At 41.6% G+C, this 21,825-nt stretch overlaps 1 protein-coding gene across 1 annotated transcript in view; it reads right to left on the bottom strand.

Annotated features, from left to right (window-relative positions):
- Window positions 1-21,421, bottom strand: part of LOC124788364 (shootin-1-like) — a 291,408-nt gene extending 269,987 nt beyond the window's left edge. Inside the window, exon 1 of the mRNA XM_047255628.1 lies at window positions 21,247-21,421. The gene's annotated coding sequence lies outside the window, so the exon portion shown is untranslated. The remainder of the gene's footprint in view (window positions 1-21,246) is intronic.
- Window positions 21,422-21,825: the final 404 nt, after the last annotated feature.

The raw sequence follows: 21,825 nt of genomic DNA, 5'->3' as shown, positions 1-21,825 counted from the left end.
CTACGCAACAACAGACTGCATGGTCCACAATCTAAATAGTCCCCCAAAACAAATGTCTGCTATTACTCTTTAAAATTCCAAGAATCTAACTTAAAAATATTTATCTTTAAATTCTCAATCGGCACATAATTTGCTGCACATGATGTCGAGCACCATTCAGAGGCTTGACAAAAGTTTCTCTAATATACTTTATTTCTCACTTTTTGATAAATCTTTTCCAAAACCATTTCATCGTTTTTATTCCATGTTTTTATTTTCACGATTTGTTCAGAAAGTATGCGATACAACACATTTAAATATAGATCAGTTCTCTATTATTATTATTATTTCTTTCTTTTCTCAGACGTTATATTTGGTCAAAAATGGAAAGTGACGCGGACCTTGATCAAGCGTGACTTCCTTTTAACTGTACGGTTTATGTTATATTGCATTAGGAACTTTCGGGTAATTGAACATGTATCAATAATTACGGATTTCTGTAGTTGTATATATAAGTTTGGATGTAGCTGTATTGCATTGATGTACTGGTGGATATTGTGTGGTATGACTCCTGTAGTTGATAGTATAATTGGTATAATGTTAACTTTATCCTGATGCCACATGTCCTTGACTTCCTCAGCCAGTTAGATGTATTTTTCAATTTTTTCTCCTGTTTTCTTTTGTATATTTGTTGTATTGGGTATGGATATTTCGATTAGTTGTGTTAATTTCTTCTTTTTATTGGTGAGTATGATGTCAGGTTTGTTATGTGGTGTTGTTTTATCTGTTATAATGGTTCTGTTCCAGTATAATTTGTATTCATCATTCTCTAGTACATTTTGTGGTGAATACTTGTATGTGGGAACGTGTTGTTTTATAAGTTTATGTTGTAAGGCAAGCTGTTGATGTATTATTTTTGCTACATTGTCATGTCTTCTGGGGTATTCTGTATTTGCTAGTATTGTACATCCGCTTGTGATGTGATCTACTGTTTCTATTTGTTGTTTGCAAAGTCTGCATTTATCTGTTGTGGTATTGGGATCTTTAATAATATGCTTGCTGTAATACCTGGTGTTTATTGTTTGATCCTGTATTGCAATCATGAATCCTTCTGTCTCACTGTATATATTGCCTTTTCTTAGCCATGTGTTGGATGCGTCTTGATCGATGTGTGGCTGTGTTAGATGATACGGGTGCTTGCCATGTAGTGTTTTCTTTTTCCAATTTACTTTTTTCGTATCTGTTGATGTTATGTGATCTAAAGGGTTGTAGAAGTGGTTATGAAATTGCAGTGGTGTAGCCGATGTATTTATATGAATGACTGCTTTGTGTATTTTGCTAGTTTCTGCTCGTTCTAGAAAGAATTTTCTTAAATTGTCTACCTGTCCATAATGTAGGTTTTTTATGTCAATAAATCCCCTTCCTCCTTCCTTTCTGCTTAATGTGAATCTTTCTGTTGCTGAATGTATGTGATGTATTCTATATTTGTGGCATTGTGATCGTGTAAGTGTATTGAGTGCTTCTAGGTCTGTGTTACTCCATTTCACTATTCCAAATGAGTAGGTCAATATTGGTATAGCAATAGTATTTATAGCTTTTGTCTTGTTTCTTGCTGTCAATTCTGTTTTCAGTATTTTTGTTAGTCTTTGTCTATATTTTCTTTTAGTTCTTCTTTAATATTTGTATTATCTATTCCTATTTTTTGTCTGTATCCTAGATATTTATAGGCATCTGTTTTTTCCATCGCTTCTATGCAGTCGCTGTGGTTATCCAATATGTAATCTTATTGTTTAGTGTGTTTTCCCTTGACTATGCTATTATTATTATTATTATTATTATTATGTAGTAGTAGGAAGACACATAGATCAAGAGAAAGGAGGGAGTGTTTCAGTCTATGCTGTGATTTGATATTTATTATATTTTTTCAAAATTTGTCCACTTCCCACTCTTCATTTGGCTATGAAAATCTGCACTATAATCTATTACTTGATTTTTAGGGAGTCTTGTTATCACTCCGCTCAAACATTTGACCAAAAACAATAAAACATACATTGAATTCGTAGATCTGATGAAGGATTCTGATAATGTGCAATGGAATATCCTCTCTTGACTTCGCCTGAAGTGATGTAGGAAAACTCATGAAAACCGAAATCAAGATGCCTGTACGGGGATTTGAATTCTTGACCTTCTGACTAAGAGCCTAGTGTATTAGGCACAGCGCTACGGGTCCGAAGCTTCATTCACTTTGCCAAACCCTTCAGATGCTTTTCTGCTAACAGTAATGTTCTCGTCAAAAACATTTCAAGGGGTACCAGAATCTTTTTTAGCAGCCTTAGTGTTCCGTGCAACGGTCGTAAACTCACGATGAACAGCCGAAAACCGCTCAATACATACACGTCGAACTATCTTAGTGAAATGTCAGGCTCTGGTCTCGTGTATCGTCATAGAGCTGTGCTGCAGAGCCACGGCGTAGTGGAAAGGCGTTTTATACTGCAACGAAATACGGTATGGCGTGGTCCTTCGTCAAAATCGTGCACATATAAATAACTTGTGTGAACAGTACCGACCAACAAGCGAAGTGTTTACGGCCAACTTCGCAAGCGCGAATGTTGAATTGTAATTTATCGTAGGGACAGTTACTGCTCAATATGGCAACGTTACGTCGTGTTACGGTGATACTCAGGTCACCTACTTCCGTCTCCCATCGATGAGCAGTTCAGAAATTTGCATTGTGTATGTAATCTTCAAAGAACACTTGTTCACACCACATGCTTCACAACGAAGCTTTTCACGACAAAAAAGGGACAAAAATCGCACCGGTTTTTAAATTTCCTGATCAAAATCCTGATTTCATCCTCGCTGAATATTCATGCGGTGTTTCGGGACGCCAATTTCGCGCCAGACGAAAAAAGGCGCACATCGATTACGAGTTTTCTGCGGAGTAAGGGTTATCCCTTTTCCCAGAACGTTCCTCCACCTAACCGGTAAGGTGACTGTAAGACAAAGTGTGGGGCACACCATGTTAGTCGCCACTACATGAGAAAGGCAGACCAAAAAAACTTTGGCTAAAGTTTAGAGCGTGTGGTACTGTATCACAGTCGTTACTAAAGTTGTAATAACTAGCCATACTAGCAGATTAATTATCCGTGACTTTGTTGGAATAAAGGATAGATACATGTATCGTAATCAGCCACAATGTTTGTTATTATAAATTTTATGACATTATAAGTGACGCGTTTCGAACCATTAGTACTCAGCATCAGGTATCAAGGCATAAAAATCACGTAAACATTACTTACGCTACTAATACTATTAACCAGATTGCCGCTAATTTGTTCCGTTGCTAGGATCCTCATTTGGTCCAAAACATATGGTGCCTGCTGTGAGCACTGGCGGCTCGAAACGCATCGCAAATAAAATGATGCTGTAAGATAAATAATCTTAAACATTATGACTCTTACGGTACATACATATATCCTTGACTTGAGCTTTTGCATACTATTGACATTTGTCGGAAGAAAAGGAAGTTAGGATTTTAATGCCCCGTCGATATCAAGGTTATCAGAGAAAAAGCAACAAGTCAGGTCTGACATGGATGAGAAACGAAATTTACCGTAGAATTCCTGAAAGAACCGCCCGACTGAAGTGGCTCAAGAAAACCAGGAAAAATCTTAATCAGAATGGTAGCACGGGGATTCGAAACATGCCGCATTCAAATGTGTATCCACGATCAAAGTCATTGCAACACCTACCTGGGTTTAGTACATTCGTATTCTCTCTCTTTCTCTCTACTGTTTCTTCGTTCTATTTTCTCGTTATCTAGTTTACATTTGCATCTTTGTCGGTAAGTTCTCCATCTCTCCGAATCCTTCTTCCAACTATTCTTTTTCTTAATTTAATCCAAAGTTTACTGCCGCGCTGAAGATGTTACGGCCTCGTCTGATTTTTTTTATAGCACTCATTGGCAACTAAGTAAAAAAGAAGGTCTGGCTCAATAACGATAGATTCGTAGCCAAACCATCTCACGCCCACAAAACTAATATAAGAAAGGATGAAATACGAAAATGATTATCACGAAAGAAAACATGCCAAAGACGAAGGAATAATTTAAGGGTGCGGTTAGAATGAGTGAAATGATTCAAAACATTGTAACTCACTGGTTATCAAATTTTTTTGGATACACGGCTTCCGTGAGTTGAACATAAACACCTGCGGCTACTTTCGCACATGACATCCAACTCTAAGTGTGGGGTCAAGAAACTTGAATACAAAAACAAAGTGAATGAAAGTAGTTATTCCTTTATTAACTGTTGACATAACGCATTACATCTTGATGACGGTCACACTGAAATACTTATCTCATATACGTAAGTAGGACGTTGCAAAAGGTATCAAAATTCAAAAGGTCTCGTTACCTGCTTCCGGATTCTCCTGCCATCACCAGTCTCCAAAACTTAGGCAGTAATGAGAGACGAAATTCGGTTTCAATGAAGAGTCTGTAAGAAATGTCAGTAAATTTCTCTTGTACATCAGTAGTAACTGTTGATGGAAGTTTTGTACTGAGTGAATCTTTGATCCAGTTTGTTGACCAGTTCTTTCTGGAAAGCACTTCAGAAAGTAATCACTGAGTGCAGTTAAATGATTCACAATCAGAGACTTCAATTCTTCACTGAACTGAGAGTCATTGTCTTCTAAAGCCTAGAAGAGCGGGGTAAACGTAATGTACCTCATTATTATCAAATTTTTTCTTCCACAATAACAGTTTTTTTTTTCGAAGGCTGAAATTTCATCTGACACTTGCAGAATGTTGGTCTCATTACCTTGAAGAGATAGATTCAATGAATTGAGTTGTTCGAGGATGTTACAATGATACGCCAGCTTCAAAACAGTCACTGTCTACGAGTTTCTCGGAACTCAAATGTTTCTCTTGAACAAGGTAAGAGTAAATGCATGCACTCTTTCTACGACATACCATGTGAAAGCCAGCACGATTTACTGTAATAAATTGCGGAATTGTTCTCAACCTCCATATCAAACCACATTTCTCGAAAACATCTCGACATAAATGTCCGAGTTTTAGTGAAGTTAGACCACTTCGCTGACTGATTGAAGAATCTCATGAGGGACATTGCTCGAGCTTTCTGATGCCAGTGCTTCTCGGTGAGTAAAACAGCGTGTCCAAATAGCAGCAGAGGACGCTTTACTTTTAAGAGCTTGCATTCCGGCGTACCAGCCAGCCATACTTCGACCTCCATCTGCACACATGCCTAGACAATTTTTCCAGCGTAGTTTTCTTCTATAAAAGGGTGTAGTATTTCAAAGAGGTCTGTTACTGTTGCTACAAGGTTATTTTCCTGTGGAAAAAATTTTCATGAAATTTGTTGTCACGTATAAGCCGCATGTAACAAATTAGATGCGCATCATTGTTGTTGGCTTTAGCTTCATCCAACCCGAATAGCGAAATCACCATTACCTTTGACTTTTGCGAACAACTGAACGTTAATATCGTCAGCCATATGGGATATTCGTTGAGCTGTCTGACATAGGGACACTTGCCAGTTGCTTCGCAGATGACTCACCTCAAAATGGTGTGAGGCATCTTGCTCTTTGCCACACGGTAGGCAACTTTATAAGATAAAAGAAGAGGCTTTGTAGAACTCGTAGCTTGCTTAGAGAAAGTTTTCTTTGTTCTGTAATTTCTTTCAACTTGAGAGAAAAGTAGTATAGTAGTTTGTTTACCAAACTACTGTGATATTACTTCAAATGACACACTTTGGTCGTTCTTCATTTCCAACAGTCGTACACATAAAACACAATTCAAGTAATTGTCGTTATATTTCCTACGTGTAGTCACATCTTTTGAACTGCTTGATATTTTGACATGTGACTTTTGTCGTTACATTTGAAAATTTGTCCATGGTGACAACACAAGCCGCATAAGACAAACAACAATTAAAAACGATCAATTCAAGTAATTGTCGTTATATTTCCTACATTTTCGTGTAGTCACATCTTTTGAATTGCACGATATTTTGACATGTGACGTTTTGTCGTTACATTTGAAAATTTGTCCATGGTGACAAACATAAGCCGCATAAGAAAAACAATTAAAAACGATCTGCATTCGATAAAGTAATCTTCAAACTGACTGTTACAGAATAAAAACAAATGAGTCTTATAGTATGATTCGACTGCCGTCTGTCACGCTACCAGATAATCTCAGGAAACTCCGCTTCATTTTTGTTATAGACTGTGGCAGCAGCGCTCCAAGTGGACAGGAAGCTACAGTTCTGAATACCACATTGGAAGAATGCAGATAGAATCGTTTGTATTGCTTTGTAACATAGTTGTCACAACAGGGAGCGTGTTTAGTGCCATAAAAATCGGAAATTGCTAAATATGGCACTACGTTTGTCTTTAGTTCCCTAAGGATTTTAGGAGGTATGAAAAGGTACATTATAGGGCAGTTTATTTACGATTCCCTTCTAAACTACAGATACTTGGTGAAGGAAGGTGTTTACTTTTAAGAACAAAAATGGCTAGTTAACAGCAGAAGACTTGACATTTTGTAGAAAGATGTATATCTACTCAACAACGTGAAATTTTCTTCGCTACAATTCTAGTCAAATCAGTGAGTATGGAACGTAGGAAACTGTATGCAATGCAATATCTACATTATTTAACATACCATACAAACCACAACTGTAACTGAAGGGAAAACCACACAGGAATGATAACTGATAATTGAGCGTCAAAAGCAATAAAAATGTTTCCCAATACAGAAGAAACAAGTTCAACAATTGTTGCTACATCTGAGCTACAAACGGCAGGAGTCTTCAAAATGTTCGCTTTCGAAGCAAAAGTAATTACATTTACAAAATATTCGTACATTAGAAAGTCGAGTGTCGTGTGAGAATGTGCAAATCATTGGAGTCCATACAAAATTGTTATGTGCCAAGAAAGTGCCTCTCACAATAAAACGTACAACAGAAGTATATGCTCGTCCTGCATGAAATATGCGTTTATATTCTCTTGCTTTCAGCAGAGTAAGCTGTAGTTATATACATACTCGAAGAGATTTCTTTATGAATAAGCTGTAGCTTAACGTAAAAATATAATAACTATTTCGTTAATAATGCAAATAAACCAAATTATTATTGTTATGAAACCACCGCGACGCATAGCTTGAAAACCTCTGTTCTAAGCAGCAATAATGTTAATGGCAGATTGTGTTGGAAGTTCACGAATAAAATGACGTACAATGTTTTATAAACGTAAACTGAAAGATCGGCCACAGTTACCTAAGAACCACCACCATTTAGGTACAAAGATTCCAACAGGAGTGCTGACGTCGACAACATAAAACATCAATAGAAAGAACAACACTGAACTGCAAACTAACATCGGGAAAGGTTCCAGATGCACATTAGAGATACGAAAATATAACAATAAACTGCTTGGACACAGATCCAGTAAATTCACAGAAAAAGAAACCAGAGATTTCTGTGTAAAGCTAGAACAAACGTGGCGACGGAAGAAAGAGAACAACACACGGAGTTTAAATATGTACGAGGGAACGAGGCGTTCAATTCTTATATATAGCGCACGGAGGAGGTTCGATGCTGCCACGCCCTTTGTGAATTCCCGTGGGATATAAACTACGACTTACGTCTATCACCTCTAATTTCATGAACTCTTTGCTGAAAATATAGACGACAATGTCATACTTGTTTGCCGTTGAGACTTAATAAATAGCTTATTCCACCACGTAAATACAAAATAGTTCTGTAAATTCATCAGCTTTCATCTGCAAGATGGTTTCAGCTCTCGAATTCGAGTAAAGTGACGCCGGTGATATACAGGTATACCGTGGTAGTGGCTGAAAAACTTGAAGAAAAAGAGCAGCCAGTTCATAGAGTCTCTAGTAAAATGTTTGTGGAAAACAACATATGGAGAAAAAGCCACAATATCCCACGAAATCATCTTCGCTTGGGCAGTATATTAAAAGCTAGTTGAACAGAAATACGTCGATTCTCGAAAATAAGGTCACAAATAACTGGGTGTAACACTTTGTAGGGATATGAAATAGAATAATCACATAGGATAAGTAGTGGATAATGTAGTGGTACCTTTCGGTTTATTGGTAGAATACACAGGGAAGTGCAATCAGTGTACAAAGGAGATTGCTTAAAAATCACTCGTGCGACCGGTTCTAGAATATTGCTCAAATGTATGGGATCCGTACCAGATAGGGTATAATGAACGTATACAGTGAAACGTCACATGTTTGTCTGATCCGTGGGAGAGTGTCATAGAGATACAGAAGGAACTGAACTGGCAGATTCTTGAAGACAGACGTATACTATCCAGAGAAAGTCTATTAACAAAGTACCAAGAACTGGCTTTAAATGATTACTCTAGGAATACACTGCAACCCCCATGTATCGCTCACATAGGGATAGTAAGGAGAAGTTTAGAATAATTACTCCACTCACAGAGGTTTTCAAACATTCTTCTCGCGCTCCATACGTGAATGGAACAGGAAGAAACCCTAATAAATCGTACAATGGGACGTTCTGTCTGCCACGCACCTCACTGTGGTTTGCAAAGTGCGGATGTAGATGCAATCAGCTGCCATTATATAGCCGTTAAGAAATTAACCACGCAAAGAAACGTCGTGGGAACTAGTAAGATTATGAACGGCTTCCCATCACACAAAAATGGTAAAGGTTGTGAACGTTTACACGTAATGTTTCTTTGTGATATTATTCGCGAACACCGACAATAGGCCATAAAGATGTACTGTTAGAGCTGAGCGCGCTCGTAGTATTTCGTCGTGAGCAACCGTGCACTGTAGTCGTGGAAAAACAACGTGCTGGCCTACACATCTGACCATATATCTTAAAAGAGCATCAGAGAATTAGATTTCAAAATGAAGTCTAGCATCCGCGTCGGGAACAGACTGTCGAACTAGAATTTTTAGTGAGAAAAATCTTGGAAGGATCTCGTGGCAGACACTATACCGTTAACAACGAGCCAAAACGTTATGACCACTGCCGACCGCGAGACTGAATGCCCCCAGGTTCCTTGGCGCGCACATCAGGAAAGTATACACTGAAGAGCCAAAAGAAACTGGTACACCTGCCTAATATCGTGTAGGGCCCCGCGAGCACGCAGAAGTGCCGCAACATGACGTGGTATGGACTCGACTAATGTCTGAAGTAGTGCTGGAGGGAACTGACACGACGAATCCTACAGGGCTGTCCATAAATCCGAAAGAGTATGAGGTGGTGATCTCTCCTGAACAGCATGTTCCAAGGCATCCCAGATATGCCCAATAATGTTCATGTCAGGGGAGTTTGGTGGCCAGTGGAAGTGTTTAAACTCAGAAGAGTGTTCCTGGAGCCACTCTGTAGCAATTCTTGACGTGTGGGTGTCGCGTTGTCCTGCTGGAATTGCCGAAGTCCGTCGGAATGCACATTCGACATGAATGGATGCAGGTGATTAGACAGAATGCTTCGTACTTGTCACCTGTCAGAGTCGTATCTAGAGGTATCACGGGTCCCATATCACTCCAACTGCACACGGCCACACACCGTTACAGAGCCTCCACCAGCTTGAACAGTCCCCTGCTGACATGCAGGGTCCATGGCTTCACGAGGTTGTCTCCGTACACGTACACGTCCATCTGCTCGATACAATTTGAAACGAGACTCGTTCGAACAGTAGCCGGCCGGAGTGGCCGAGCGGTTCTAGGCGCTTTAGTCTGGAACCGCGCGACCGCTACGGTCGCAGGTTCGAATCCTGCCTCGGACATGGATGTGTGTGATGTCCTTAGGCTAGTTAGGTTTAAGTAGTTCTAAGTTCTAGGGGACCGATGACCTCAGCTGTTAAGTCCCACAGTGGTTCAAATGGCTCTGAGCACTATGGGACTTAACTTATGAGGTCATCAGTCCCCTAGAACTAACCTAAGGACATCACACACATCCATGCCCGAGGCAGAATTCGAACCTGCGACCGTAGCGGTCGCGCGGTTCCAGACTGTAGCGCCTAGAACCTCTCGGTCACTCCGGCCGGCTAAGTCCCATAGTGCTCAGAGCCATTTGAATACTTTTTTCGTTCGACCAGGAAACATGTTTCCAGTCATAAACAGTCCAATGTCGTTGTTGACGGGCCCAGGCGAGGGGTAAAGCTTTGTGTCGTGCAGTCATCAAGGGTACACGAGCGGGCCTTCGTCTCCGAAAGCCCATATCGATGGTATTTCGTTGAATGGTTCGCACGCTGACATTTGTTGATGGCTCAGCATTGAAATCTGCAGCAATTTGCGGAAGGATTGCACGTATGTCACGTTGAACGATTCGGTTCCGCTCTTGCAGGGTCTTTTTTCCGGCCGCAACGATGTCGGAGATTTGATGTTGTACCAGATTCCTGGTATTCACGCTACACTCATGAAATGGTCGTATGGGAAAATCCCCACATCATCGCTACGTTGGAGATGCTGTGTCATATCGCTCGTGCGCCGAGTATAACACCACGTTCGGACTCACTTATACTCGATAACCTGCCATTGTAGCACCACTAACTAATGTAACAACCGTGCCAGACACTTGTTGTCTTATATAGACGTTGCCGACTGCAGCGCCATATTGTGCCTGTTTACATATCTCTGTATTTGAATATGTATGCATATACCAGTTTCTTTGGCACTTCAGTTTATATAAACAGAACAGAGACGAATGGGGAATTATTCTAGCAACGACATGAGCCACAAATGTGGTAATCCAGTGACATGCGCGACTTCGACAAAGAGCCCGGCGCCTGGGAAAGAGATCTCGAAAACGGGCAAGCAGTTCGGCTGTTCTTGTGCTGCTGTCGTGAGCTTTATATGGGAAGTGGTTGAAGGACGGTAAAAACACTAGAAGGAGAAACGGCGTTAGACGTCCACCCATCAAAGAATGTGGAAGTAGGAGGCTTGTACGATATTTAAAGCACGATAGGCGACAATGTGTGGCAGATCTGATGACAGAGTACAATACTGGTACAGGCATAAGTGTCTAGAAGGACGTCATTCACACGCATTGCTGAACACGGGCTCCGAGGCAGACGACAACTACGTGTCCCCATGTTGACCCAATGATATCGTCAATTATGGTACATCGGGCAGGCCGTCATCGAAGTTGAACCGTGGATCAATGCAGACGTGTCGTTTGGTTTCCTGTTACCCAAGGTTGATAGCTGTGTTCGGGTCCAGGTGAACGGCTGCACGAAACTTGCACCATGCCAGTGACAGAGGGCCGATGGGGGTGGTATTATGCTGTGGTGGACGTTCTCCTAGGCTTCCACTGGACGTTTAATGCTAACCGAAGGCATGATGACAGCTGTGCAGGACTTTCACAATATTCCGGACCACCTGCATCCCTTCATGCTTGATGTCTTCCCCGATGGCGACAGCATCTTCCCAGCAGGATAACTGTCCGTGTCACAAGTTCGTTATCGTGCTACAGTACTTTGAGGAGCGTGACGGTGAACTCACGTTGATGTCTTGACCACCAAATTCGCCTGACATGAACGCGATGGAACGCATCTGGGGCCCTACCGGGAGCGCCATCTTCGCGTCCACAAACCTCCGGCTCGGACTTGGGTGACCTGTAAGACTTTGCCACATACCACGGCAAACATACCGGACTTGTCGAATACATGCTATTACTAAATGGTCATAATGTTTTGCGTCATCAGAGTGTACTGCCCCGTATTGTAAATGTGTGATAAACAAATAATAAAATAACTTTCGTGACCTTAAATGTCAGTATTTTTAGTAGAATTTTCATTTCTGAAGTCAATATTAAATCTTAATCAATTTGGCAGGGGATTGCAGGATAATGAATACTGCATTACATGAGGGACTCGTAAAGTCGTCAATCCGCAGTTTGTGTGTTAGCTTGAAGTGTGACGGGATACATTTAATTTTTGAATCCAGGCCAATCTGACGAGGAGGCACCATACACAAAATGACATTCGAAGGAAGGAAGATTAAGGTTTAATGTCACATCGACGACAAGGCCAAGTATTAGATACGAAAGGGATTGAGAAGAAAATCAGTCTTGTGTATTTTAAAGGAACATTTCAGATATTTGTTTCAAGTAATTTAGGAAAACCAGAGAAAATTCAAAACTTTTGATAACATTTTCGGCAAGCAGCGACATTGTAATCTATATAAAATCAGTAAAAAAAAACAGTCTAGATCGCGATGGTACCTTATTAAAATGACCGGTTTCGGCCTATACTTAGGTCTGAAGATGGCCAAGTATAGGCCGAAACCGGTCATTTTAATAAAGTACCATCACAATTTAGTTTTTTCAATGATTTTACGAAGGAAAGTCGATTTTCGTGTCACATCTTCAGTACTCTAATAAGAATATTTTCTTAGCGTAGCTGAAAACATCAGTCGGCCAATACCTTTATCTACAAAGCATCAGTGGGCCAACATCTTTATCTATAAAGGCTTTCCAGAACATCTTGCTTGATCAATACCTAAGAGAACAGAAATATTCGAGAATGAAAGAAATTCCCTTTGCAACGAAAAGCATGGTGGCATGAATAGTCGACAGGTCACGAAAACTGACAACGGCCGGGAGTGCGACGATGTGACCCTAATCCCCTTCATACCACGTCCAATGGGTAGAGAGGATGACGCGGCACTAGGTCGGTACCGATGCGCTTCAACACAGAGTATATGTTTACGTTTACATGAATTACCGGAGGTGCTGGCACACTAAAGCTTAACGTCTGGCGGTAAGGTTCAGATGGTAGAACAGTTCTGTACTATTTGGTCTAGTATATTGTTTCAGTTTATATTGTTACCAGACAAATTACATTCTCAAAGTTCCCCTATCTGGACTGACCGACTACTGCAGAGGAAACCAACTGAAGCTTAACCCATCAGAAACTCCGGTATGAGCCTTCAATCCAAAGAAAAAACATGCTCCAAGGAAATTACAGGTAGCTTGGGAGGACCTTCAATTAGACCACTCTCCAACATTTAAGTATTTAGGTGTAACAATGGCCCGCACCCTCACTTACAAAAATCACTGCATAAACACCAAACAGAAAGTGTCAGTCAGAAATTACCCCCTTCGCAAACGGACTCGAACCAACTGAGGTACACAACTAGGCATGCTCAAAACTACTTACTGCCCTGGCTCTGCTATTCCACTGCAGAGTATGCTTGCCCTCTTTGGTAAAGATCCAATAATGCTAATCAAGTCAACATCCTCTGAATGAAACACACAGACGCATCACTGGCTGCTTGAAACTATACCATGTGGAAAAGTTTACTGCTTCGTAGGAGCAGCTCCACAAAGAAGAGAATGTGTGACCATGAACGAGAGGTCTAAACCACTTCTTTATACGTGCGCCGTCGCATGGATATCAACCTGTCCGTCAACTACTGAGGTCCAGGAAGAATTTCCTCCATACAACTGTAAATCTGAAAATCTAAACGAACCTCCTAAGACTGCACAGATCAGATTACGGGGGATGAGAAACACTCAGACACATCCTCCCAAGGCATGAGGAACACCGGTCTAGCTGGAAATCGTTAGGTTTCGTAATGGCACTGGCAGATCCAAATTGAGCATATTAATATATATTCTCGCTAATGAATTTTGTCCAAATAATCCACCACATTTTTGCAGTGATGTGCATACCTACAACACTTGAGGGGAAAATGACCTTTATTAACAACTGTTAAAGCTGTCAGTGTCTCAGAGAAGTGTTCAGTTGCAGCAATAATTTTTTTTTGATCATTTACTGAATAACATAAAATGTGTGAGGGGTAGCGAAGCAAATTGTACGTGTAATTTAAAATCATTTATCTTGGACAGCTCCTTTCGTTCCACTGAAGAATTTATACTTAAAAACTGGTAGCCAGCAATACGAATAAAGTGATAATGTGTTTATTGATGATAACACTAATCATGTATACATGTCCTGTAAACCGACTGGTTCCACTTCTTTTCGATAAAAGAATTGTTCAAATGATCTATGGAACATGTAACTAACTAATTACTAAAGGGGGCTTCCCTGGCCCATCTAGGCTCTGCGAATGTGGCGAAGCTCGAATCTCAGTCCGCATCATGAACTGCACCAAATGCCGTTTGAGATGCACAATGGAAGACCTGATGGCAACACACCTAACACTTATGATTTGGTGAAATTATATGCAGATATGTTTTGTCATTACATATCATTACGTGGTACAACTTGTATTTTATAGTTGTTTCTGATATTAATAAATGAATAACTAACAGTTATGTAGAATATGACTGCTATTGTGCAACTCGCGGAAGTTACAGGCAGCAAACGCTGTCAAAGTGTCACAACTATGGTGATCTACATTGTTTACTTGGCGTCCTGTCAGACCACGGGATAATTCAATCGGTGTTGCACTGCTAATTCCAGCTATATGAACATGTCAAGTGATTTAATGCAGGTGTTAACATAGTTAACAGTCTTATTGTGCTTACGATTTGTCAGCTCGTTGGTAGTAGTGTTTAGGTGAGATTACTAAAAATGGTTCTAATGGCTCTCAGCACTATGGGACTTAAAACCTGAGGGCATCAGTCCCCTAGATCTTAGTGTGGTGTCACCGCCAGACACCACACTTGCTAGGTGGTAGCCTTTAAATCGGCCGCGGTCCGGTAGTATACGTCGGACCCGCGTGTCGCCACTGTCAGTGATTGGAGACCGAGCGCCGCCACATGGCAGGTCTAGAGAGACGTCCTAGCACTCGCCCCAGTTGTACAGCCGACTTTGCTAGCGATGGTTCACTGACAAATTACGCTCTCATTTGCCGAGCCGATAGTTAGCATAGCCTTCAGCTAAGTCATTTGCTACGACCTAGCAAGGCGCCATTATCATTTGCTATTTATCTTGTGATGCATGTACCCTCAGACCGCTGTTCACCAATTCTGGAATTAAAGTTAAGTATTCCAGTAGTTACTTACGTTCTTTGCTACTATAAATTCCCTTACCTGTTCCAGACCTCACGCCAGCCTGCGTGAGCTTAAACGCATGCCTTTCGGCTTCCTCTCCTAGTGGCTTGGCTGTCTTGCCTAGTCACAACACTTAGAACTACTTAAACCTAACTAACCTAAGGACATCACACACATCCATGCCCGAGGCAGGATTCGAACCTGCGATCGTAGCAGCAGCGCGGTTCCGGACTGAAGCGCCTAGAACCGCTCGGCCACAGCGACCGGCAGGTGAGATTACTGGAAATTAATTTAGCGATTCACAAAACAACAAATTTTCGTTGCACTGGCCTGACGTGCTGAAGAATAAATAAGCTTCTCTGAGAAACGTTCGCTATATCTAGGAAGTTGGTTTCATTGAATTACTACGTTATACAGGGCGTTTCAAAAAGAAAGAGCAGATTTCAAACATTTATTTCTCAAAAACTACAAATGATAGAAACACAATTCCAACGGTCCTTCACTCAATATGAGTACCAAATGTTACACAACAAATATCAAAACTGTACCTCAATATGAGCACCATTTGTTACACGACAAATATCAAACCGGTATCTCATTTCTTGCCACACACGACGCAACTGGTCTTTAGTTACCGAATTCACGGCCGCAACAATTCGATGTCGTACCTCTTGAAGAGTAGCGGGCATAGGTGGGACATAAACACAGTCCTTTATGTACCCCCACAAATAAAAATCGCAGGGAGTAAGGTCTGGTGACCTGGGAGGCCACAGACGATGACATTGATCTTGTGCTCCTGCTCTTCCAATCCACCGTCCTGGAATGGTGTTATTTAGGTACCGTCGTACAGGTTCAGAGAAGTGTGGTGGGGCGCCATCTTGCATGAAGATGAAGTGATTTGAATCTTCCTGAAGTTGAGGAAATAGCCAGTTTTCTAACATGTCCAGGTAAATGGTTCCTGTGATAGTTTTCTCCATGAAAAAGAAAGGTCCATAAACTTTGTTTACCGAAATTGCACAAAAGACGTTAACCTTTGGTGAGTCTCTTTCATGTTGAATAACGTCCCTCGGAGTTTCACTCGCCCAAATTCGTACGTTATGCCGATTAACTTTACCAGAAATGTGAAACGTTGATTCATCTGAAAAAATTAATCGTTCGGCAAAATTGTCCTCTTCCGTGTCCTGTAGAATTGCAGTTGAAAATTCGAACCTTTTGTTGTGGTCGTCAGGACGCAATGCTTGCAATAACTGCAGTTTGTACGGCTTCATGTGCAGACGGTTACTCAGAACGCGCCATACCGTTGTTTTAGACATGTTTAGTTCGTGACTTGCCCGTGCCGTGGATTTTCTAGGGCTCCTTTCGTAAGCTGCACGGACACGCTCGACATTTTCATCCGATGTGCGTGGACGACCCGTGCTTTTTCGCTTGCAGATGCAACCATCTTCTACGAATCTGTGATGCCACTCATAAATTTGCTTATGACGAGGCGGCTGTTTGTTGAATTGACGGCGGAATGCACGTTGCACACCAACAATGGACTCTAACTTTGCAAATTGCAGCACACAAAATGATCGTTCCTGTGGTGTCGTCGCCATTTTCCTACAAACAAACGCCAGCGCCACTGCGGATTTGCATGGAACTTCTGCGCGGACCATTGAAAAACTTTGAACCTTTCTCTGACAAGAAACGTTTGAATTGTGTTTCTATCATTTGTAGTTTTTGAGAAATAAATGTTTGAAATCTGCTCTTTCTTTTTGAAACGCCCTGTACTTAATTGCAAGTACACTAGCTGACAAAAAAAAGTGAAACACCCAAAAGACAAGGTACGATGTCAAAGTTATTTTGTACACATACACACCGTCGACAGGTATATATAAATGATTACAATTGCACTTATTTGTGACAAGTAGAAAGGCCACCAGTGCATTAGTGTTGTTACCACGCCTGGTAGAGTGGGGCGTGAACGGCTTCAGATACTGAGTGATCGCTGAACGACACAGAGATACCGCGTACCCGTGTGAGAGTGTTATCAGCAACTTTCAGAGTCTGAAAGGGGCTTCATTGCGGACTTCATCTGGCCAGCGGGTCGAATCGTACAATCCCCAGATTTCAGGGCGATTCAGATGTGAGAGTGGCCCGATGTAGGACTGCATGGGAACTTGAGAACAGGCGTACTTGTCAAGGTCCCGATCGACCTCATCTGACCACCACAAGGGACGATCGCTATGTTATTCCCGGAGCACATAATTCCCTCACATCTGTGCTTGCCATCCAATAGCAAGTATTGGACAACCTGCAACACAGTGAGTCATCCGGCACCATTAGTCGGAGTAGCAGCAGCCGGGATAGAGAATTACTGTCCCATGGGTAGTATGCCTTTAACACAACAATATAAATGGTTGCATTTGGAGGGTGGCATGACCAAGAAGCATGGACTGCTGACGAGTGGCGTCACATGGTGATCAGCAATGAATCGTGGTTCTGCTCCATCTCTGATGACCATCGTCGCTGAGTTTGGCGGCGACCTGGGGAGATGCCTCAGCCATCCTAAGTTTTGAAGAGGTACAGCGGTGTTACTCCTAGCATCGTGATGTGGAAAACCATCGGGTATGTCTTCAGACCACGGCTGGCAGTGACTGAGGGAACTCTAATGGCACAACAGTACGTCACGGACATCCTGCATCATGAGTTGCCTCTCATGCGATGGTACTGTGGTGCCATATTTCAACAGGACAATGCTCTTCCACACATCATACGTGTCTCTGTGAACCATCTGTGTGATGTTGAGGCACTCCCATGACCAGCAAGTTCCCCAGATCAGTCCCCATTAGAACATGTGTGGGGCCACCTCGGAAGTCAGCTCTGTCCCACTGCCAGCATCTATTACATCAAGGACCAGTTACAACAGTTGTGGGCCAAGGTGCCCCAGGAGAGGATACAATGGCTTTATGTCCTTTCCAACAGATTCTGCTTATGCATACAGCCCATAGCAGGTGCAACGTCATAGTGATAACTGGACTGATACTGCTAAATTCTTTTGCAAATTTAACTCAATTTTATGATCACTGAAATAACATCATATGCGCTGTCAGTCGAAGTTTCATTTCGTTCCCTCCTCTCTTCTGGGTGCTTCACCTTTTAGGTAAGGTAGTGTAGTGTAGTGTAAATTCCTTAGTAATTTTTGTATATCAGTTCAGAGAGGGTGTGAGGCAACAGCTTCTTTTCTTGAGCTTCGTATCGTTGTCTGGCAGAGCATGGCGGTTTTTTCGATTGTTCGTGGTTTATTGAACCGTGCAGTATTAATATTCTTCTTTCCATTTCTTCTGGAAGCTGCGCCTCATGTGTGTCCTTTCGCTAGCACTAGGAATGTCTAGTTCTAGTTTCATCCATCCCCATAGCTTCTTTGGCTAAATTAGAAGAGTGGTGAAGATTAGATACTAATGACGAGGTACTGAATCGACTAGAGGAGAAAATAAATTTGTATCACAACTTGACTAAAAGAAGGGATAGATTAATAGGACACATGATGAGGCATCAAGGAATAGTTAGTTTAATAATGGAGGGAAATGTACCGTGTAAAAATTGTAGAGGGATGACTTGGCAGGTATACATAAGCTGGTTCAGATGGATGTAAGTTGCAGTAGTTATACACAGATGAAGAGGCTTGCACATGATACAATACCATGGAGAGCTGCAGCAAACGAGTCTTCAGACTGAATACCAACAACACATGAAGAAATTAGTTCTTCTGATACGGCTTGAGGGACATGAAAATGAAACGTAATTGTTGTGTTTCCATTATCATGGGTTCCAGACGGGATTAATGGTGGATTGTTCTATTTTGTGACATCTTTTATTGTAACTTATTTACAAAAAAAATTAACGGTATACTCCAGGGGAAACGTTTAAGAGGCAGCAATAAAATGAAGCCCCTCTATTAATTAACGCAAATTAAATTATCGCTAATGTCGTGGCTTTTGACTCGCCTCTTTGCGCGCAGCATATCATAGTAAAAACACCGGACCCACAGAGGATGACCTTACATCTATTATCTACAAATAATTATAAAGTGTATAAAACAATATAGTTTTTATTGTAACTCTTACTACGATTTCATCCCACGCCATTTACGGATGACGCTTGGGAAGAGTGCTTGCTTTGTGGGTGCTGTTATTAGTCTAATTTTATCTATGGGAATGATACGTAAAAGGTTGAAAAGCATTTACAGAGTCCATCATGAACGAAGGAAGGAATATTAGGATTTAACGTCCCGTTCCGTCGACGACAAGTTCATTAGGGACGGCCCGACAAGGTAACCGTTTAGTTGTAGTAAGCTGCTTTCCGCGAGATATTGCACTTCTTTCTTCGACGGTTTGCAGGTTATGATTTTTCAGTGTTTCTGCCCCCACTCTCGAGCTGCTGTTTTGACTACACCGGAATATCTCCGGTTTTGGTAATCTACCATTAAATCGATATCAGCCACTAGCGTTACCTCCTACTGGGCCTAAATGATTTGACACGTGCTCCCTAGTTTTTGAATGACACGACTGACTCCATTTGACACTCATTAACCCATTAGTTAAAGGTTTTTAGGTTTCATGAAGTGCACTATATTACATTTTTCTATATTAACACCAAGAGTCACTCTCTGCAGCAGGTGATTTTTGTCCAATACCTAACTATATGTCGGATCACGCTTACCCTTGGTAGCCGCATCACCTATAGAAGGCTGAGTTAGCGACTTATACTGTTTTTTAGCCATTAATGTGTATAATAAACAATAATGGTCCAATTGCATTTTCCTTAGGAATCTATACCTGTCGGTGACTACTGAACACCCAGGACAGAGGACTGCGTTATAGTAACGAAGTTGTCAGTCCAATTGCAAAGCTGGCTGTATGCCCTCTATGAACATGAACTTGAATAAGCAGTAAGCATATCGAAGCGAACGATGTACTTCGAGATATGGCATATACACATGTAAACGAAACGGAGAAGAGTATGGCGAATGTCCGAACAATAGCGCAGCAACTGCAACTGGCTGTTCGTTGTCTTCCAGTAAGGCACAGCACAGGACAGGTCAGTGAACACGGCACGGCGGAATAGACTTGTCTGCGGTGCGGGGGCGCGTCGTACACGCAGGGCGTGGCAAGATGAGAGCACAGCTCGGCTTCCCCTCGCAGAGCAGTTGAACAACCGCACGCGGTCGGCCACTTCAGCTAACGAACAGTACAGTTCGCTAACGGTTAATAAATATTACGGACTCACCAATACGGCTTGCGATTCGATATTAGTCATGCCGGTCACTGTGTCATTCAAACATTCGAGTTCGATTCTATGGTAATGCAAGACACTATTCGTTACTGCATATCTTCTATCAGCATTGTGATAATAAACAGTGTTTTTGTCTGTTTCTAACGTGGTCAGACTTGCCAATAAGTCACTAGATCGTACTTAACATCCGAACAAATAATACTGCACCTTGGCGCATGTGTAATGCATCTCTCCTCCAACAGTAACGAACGCCAATCTGACCAGCTGTCAACGCGCACATGGCGCCCTTTTCAAATTGCACGAAAGCCGCAAAATTGTGTACGGGCTATCAGTCACTTGTTCTTCAGGAATGGGTGCGGAAATTATTTTGGCAGTATAGTCTCCGAGCAAACAAACTGCAGCACACAAAATAGTAACGAATGTGAATATCCGCCAATATACATGACTTCTCTACCGTTTGCGATTCAGCGTAGTTTCGTCCAGGATGGTGCTATAAGAAAAATTGTTTTTCGGGCACTGCCATAACACGAATGCGCATAATATTAATCTGTGTACAAATCGCTCTATTCAACTTATAATGATGAGAAATGTATTTTTTACTGTCTTGGGTCGATACACCTTTCCTTGCAGCACTAGCGCAGTTCGGAAACTATCACATCGACAGTACAACAGTTAAGCCAACGTTTTCACTACACCAATTTTCAGAAACGGATAGTTAGTGATGGAGCATATATATGTAATAGAAAAACATTTAATGAACATTTTATTTCCGAGAAACAAAAGTTTCGAATCGCCCCGCAATACATTTGAAAATATTTCTTTCTTCAAATATAAATATTACGAACAGCTGACGTGCTAGTAGTATATATGTGACTATTTCTTTTGAATTAATCTTCAAACGATATGACTTAATAAAACAATGATTATAAACAATCCTCTGATTTGAAGCCATGCTATCACTCAATCGGCTATCATGCAGCCTATTTAAATGAGCACTTACCCGGTGCGTTAGTTCAATCAAGAACTGTGTGGATGCACGGCTACGCCTCGCGTTACAGAATAATTATCACACGCGACTTCTGTGATGAACGGACTCACAGTTTCCCCCGACCGTCTTTTCCGAACTGCTACCGCATTTGCACTGAGCTCTTGGTCTTACGGTATGGACAGCGCGTAACAGCTGATGCTGAAGGCAAGTAAAACACGCGCCCCTAGTGGCGGGTGCGGCTACTGTGTCACAACTGTTGCTGCACTGCGGCATCACGTACGCCATCGTGCGACACATGTACGCACTAAATGCAGTAGCGGCTACGCCAATAAGCGGGACCTCTGGTTTTCAGTGGTACATAGCTTGTACTACGAAATGATTTCGCGTTAGGTACCCACACTTGTAGCAAGTGTAGAGCAGGTTTAAAAATGTAGCAATGATTTACATAATGGATTATGTCCAAACGCACAGATCTCAGTTGCGGAGATAATGAGTAATATTACAGTACGAAATCTTGCCAAACTTTGAAATTTCTGCAGTGTGTCCTATCGAAGGAATAACTATATGCAACAAAATAGTTGAATGACGAGC

The sequence above is a fragment of the Schistocerca piceifrons genome, chromosome 3 (genome assembly GCF_021461385.2).
Source record: "Schistocerca piceifrons isolate TAMUIC-IGC-003096 chromosome 3, iqSchPice1.1, whole genome shotgun sequence".
NCBI classification, from domain to species: Eukaryota; Metazoa; Arthropoda; class Insecta; order Orthoptera; family Acrididae; genus Schistocerca; species Schistocerca piceifrons.
The sequence above is the reverse complement of the archived record's forward strand: the minus strand, read 5'-3'. Positions and strand labels throughout refer to the sequence as shown.